The 4,847-nt window shown below is 36.4% G+C and overlaps 1 long non-coding RNA gene across 1 annotated transcript; it reads left to right on the forward strand.

Moving 5' to 3' along the window:
* Positions 1-1,241: 1,241 nt before the first annotated feature.
* Positions 1,242-3,875, forward strand: LOC127129819 (uncharacterized). The gene is made up of 2 exons (XR_007806388.1): positions 1,242-1,660; positions 3,350-3,875. It is a non-coding gene; the product is annotated as an uncharacterized LOC127129819 (long non-coding RNA).
* The last annotated feature ends 972 nt before the right edge of the window (positions 3,876-4,847 follow it).

The following is a 4,847-nucleotide window of genomic DNA, read 5'->3' on the forward strand; positions in this document are numbered from 1 at the left end:
CCCAACAAAAATTCTCTGTCTGCTCAGACTCCATATAGGCAAATGCAACAGCAAAAGTCAACTCGGTTGATGTCATGCCAACAATTTCAAACAAAGGTTGTCTATATTTGTTTGTCTTGTATGTGTTATCCATAACTAACACAATTGGAAAAATATTAAACAACTTAATTGAATCAGGATGAGCCTAAAATATCTCTCTCATAACTTTCGAGTCATCCTTTTTTCTACTCCAATAGACATAGTCTGCATCCTCAATAAGCTTAAACATATGTTGTATCTCACTTCTAGGACCTCTTATCTCTTTTTGTATCACACTCTTATGCTTGTATACTTGCGTAATTCGAGTGACATTCTCAGGATCTCGGTCTTGCAAGGAAAGCAATATGTGTCTAGGTGGTACATGTCTCTTTGTCAAATCAGCGACATGTTGCTTCTCATCTGTGGTCAACCTACCAATAAAGGAATGACCTTCTAATCTATCAGGTAAACCATGATTATGTAACCCACATTTTACATCAATCTTCCAACCAGACCCATCTTTCGCCGGAGTCGACCTGATTTTAAATGGGCATCCACATTTTTTGGACGCACTTTGGGTACCACTATTAGTACTTTTGTGTTTCCCACCTTTATCACAACCAAATATTAATTTGTTACTTCTCCCTCTCTTCCATGTTTCAGTATCTGAACGACTGATAATAACAGTTACTTTATTATCGATTCCAACCTCTTTAATCCATCTGATTACCTCTTCTCGTGTACCAAATCTTTCCGTCGTTATAAACGCATCAGACGTATCTACACATATTTGGGGAAGATTTTCCATTCCTGCACAATAAATTTTTTTTAAAAAAATTAAAAATAAACCGGAACACTTCTTGAAAGAGTTCCAGAACACATAATACACAAACCAGAAGACTTCTTCAAAGAGTTCTGGTATGTGTCACTTTGTTTATCGGAACTCTTTCAAGAAGTGTTCCGGAACGTGACTTTTTTCTTAAAGAATCGGAACTCTTTCGTGAAGACTTCCGATTTATTACTTTGTGTGTTCCGGATGCCTTTTGAGAAGTCATCCAGTTTGGAAAAAATACATACCGGAAGTCTTTTTCCAGGAATTCCGGTGCGAGGGTGAAATGTGTAATTTTTGAAAGTTTCAATTGAATGGTAAAAATAAATGATAAATTGGTTAAAACCAGTTAAGGATAGAATTAGAATTTTTTAAGAATTGTAGGGGTATGAGGTTAAACGTACGGTAAGAAGTAAAATTTTCAACAATTCCCCACAATCTGCATCCATAGAAACGCATTAGTTCAAAGAACAACTTCACGGTGCCGAAAAATTTGTCCGAGAAACTTACCTCAATCTCAGATGTTCTGCTTGTGGTCGATGAAGATGCAGCTTCGTGCCCGTTGCGTTGGGGATGAAGACAGAGACGTTACGTTCGTGAAGGTATCGATGTCGCGTCGCATCTGAAATCAAGGTGGAGACGTTCGTGATGAAGACTCCTGATTCGTGCGTTTGCTGAGACCGAAGAGGAAAAAGCGCTTCTCCGAAGAAGCCTGTTGCGATCCACGGCACGGCCCCTTGACTCCGGCGTCCCTTCGCGTGAGGAAGATTGGAAGATGGAAGTGCAGAGTACGATTCTTCCTCTTGCTGTAAGGTGAGGTACCTTCATACCCTGCTCATCCTTATGCTTGTTAACTCTCCTCCCTCTATTATAAATGATCTGTTACTGATATTAATGAATGTATTTTATGAAAACCGAATGAATTTTTTTTTCTGTTCTGAACTGAGGCATACGTTTATATAGGACTTAATTTTTCTGTTATGGAATTCACTTGGAATGCCAAAGTTAGTTACAAATGCACATTCTGTTAGCATCCATTTGTTTTTGACAATTCTGTTAATCCAAATTGGTTTTATGTTAGTGATGGTATGTGAAGTTTGTTAGAAGTTTGTTGTAGTTAGTTGAAAAATGGTTAGAGTTAGTTTACAAAATCTGTTAAAATTCGGTTATGGAATTAGTTCAAATCTTGTTGGTTGTTATGTTCTGTTAGAGAGTTAGTTGATTATTAATTTAGTTATATAGTTAGTTGCGAAACAGTTGGATTAGTTAGAGGATTCTGTTTTGGAATCTAAATTCTGTTATGGTTCTTTTTTCTTCCAATTTCTATCGAAGCTCAAAACTGCTCATGTGAATAAATGTTGTAAATAATCATGTCCATTTGGCTGCAGAATTGATTCATGTTGATTTGTTATACTGAAATTTTGTGTGCGATGATCTTGGTTTTGTTATGCAAATGTTGACTAGGCTAAGCTGCTTGGTGAAGAACTGGTTGATATTGTTGTTGTAGTTTATTGCAGGTTAATGCTTTAATGGTTTGGAATGGTTAGAAAATGCATTGCTTATGTTGGTTTGAAGTGAATACATTGAATCTAGTTATAATGATAGGGCTGCTAGTATGATGAATGGACAGTTTGCATGGGTTTTCTATGGCTTTGTTATGGCCTGCTGCATATGCATTGCTATGTTACTAAGCTTTGAAATGTTGGTATGTGATATATGAAATTAATTTTGTTACGATGAATGGTTGATATAAATGGTTGTTGATGCTAATGGATATTAATTAATTAGGTTTGAAATGAATGAAATGTCGATGCACTTTGTTTGAAGGTTTGATGTTTATCATAATGCATGCCATGCTTTGAATGTTGAGTGAATGTGTGCAAGCTCTTTGGATGAAATACCATGTATAATGTGTACGTATTGGCTTGGAATGTATGAAGCTGTTATGATGTTTGCATTTAGTTTGTACATGTTTGAAGTTGGTTTGAATTGTTTTTGCAGGGCATTTGGCAGCATGTTGTCATGTGTTTTATCAGTGAATTAAATTGTGAGTTATGAAAATGCAAATTGGATTCTATATTGAGCCTTTTTTTTGTGCTATGTGTTATGTTTCATGTAGAACGCATCCTGCTGAATTTTCAACCCCGAAGCTGCTGTTTGTGCCTTTGCCATGATTGAATTGCTGTGAATGTTAATCTTGTTAGTGAAAACGTCATTTCATGTAATGTTAGCATTCCTACGGATAAAAGGAAATTGTTAGCAGATACTCCTATTTTCCTATGGAATGTTAATTATGGTGCGGTTATATGTTAACTGTTAGCAAGTTGTAAAAACTGGAACTGAACGGAGTGGTGAAGGTTATCACGATTCGGTTCTGGTCTAGTATCATGGCAATAGGGATTTAGCCTTGGGAACTCATGAACCATGTTGTTAGTTATAAAAAGAATGCTGATTAACTTGGACTATAAGCATCCTGAATTTAATTTGTTGGTGGATTTGCAGGTTGAAATTGGCTTGCTTGATGTATAGCCATCGTTTGCTGCAGGTTCAAGCATTGTCCGGGTTGAATGCGAATGCCACACCACCTCATACGGATGACCACGTCCTTGCTTCTTCTTGAACTTAATCCAAAGTAACAAGTAGAAGTGTAAAGTGCCCTCTATTAGAACCATGTGTAGTGTAATGCTTGTAAATAAACCCCTATTTAGGTTGCTCTTGTGTAATAGAAAAACCAAAATGTGAGTGATTTTTAAAGTGGTGAATCCAATTTTAGATCAATTCCAAATGTTTTAATATGCATGAACCAAATACATAAGATGTGTATGAAAGGGATGTCATGGGTTCATCTTAAAAGGAACACCTTTGACTTGTTGACTTTGGTCAAAGTTGACCAAGAGTCAATTGTTGATCAAAGTCAACTTTTGGTCAAAATTGTGTTTTGATGTGTAATTTTTGTAGGAATGATGTAAATGATATTTGTACGGTTGAGTTGACAAATTTCGGATGAAAACACTCCTTTATGATTCAATACCAACTTTACTTTCGAATTGAAAACTCTCTATTATCTATGCTTAGGTCAAAGCTTGAAGTGAATGAGCCATTAATGATACTTGAACAATGTGGACTATGAGCTAATGATAGGTATTATGCATAAAGAACAACGACACTTGGAAGAACCATGCTTCCCTACAAAGACCTTAAATGTATGAATCATATGCCTATGAATGTACATCGATTAATGCACTAGGCCAATGGATCTTGGATTAAAGTTTATAGCCTTATGGATGGAAAAATGCAACAATGAGATCTATGGCCTAGGAGATCAAGAGTCCATGAACTCTGGAAGCATGAACCAAAGGCTAGCAATCCCAACCATATGTATAAGAGACATAGCCTTACAAATGATATGGACATGACATACAGGATAAGGGGCATGAACCCTCCCAAATGAACTAGGGTTTCAACCTAACCAAGGTGCCTAAGTCAAATACTTACCTGCCTAGGCCTTCATACTTTGATTAAAGACTTCGTGATAGAGTAGAATATTCATCGGCCAAATCTTCAGCATATGGACTTCCTAATTAGGGTTTAGAAGTCAAGATGGGACCTAGGGAACAAACATGCAGCCTTACTACCCAATCATCTGCAAATTAGGATTTGAATCCCTCTGAAGAGTGTCATGGTTGCATGCAAGCCTCAAATATCGAGTCAATAGGGTTTTGCATCCCCTAGCCAAAGGAACATCTAAGTTGAGCCAATAGGGGCTCATCCACTCAAAAACCCTAACTTCACTAGCCAAGAACTCAGAAACCACGATGATCAACCCATGGATATGAATGCATGATTGAAAAAGGGAGGACAAATTTTGGGGTACAACAATAAGAAAATAAGAATTGATTATTCATTTATAGAAAGCTTTAAGTGTACATATTAAATTAACACAAATAAAATTAATCAAATCTTATATTATTGACTATCTATTATAGTAATATAAATCATT

Source organism: Lathyrus oleraceus, chromosome 1 (genome assembly GCF_024323335.1).
Source record: "Lathyrus oleraceus cultivar Zhongwan6 chromosome 1, CAAS_Psat_ZW6_1.0, whole genome shotgun sequence".
NCBI classification, from domain to species: domain Eukaryota; kingdom Viridiplantae; phylum Streptophyta; class Magnoliopsida; order Fabales; family Fabaceae; genus Lathyrus; species Lathyrus oleraceus.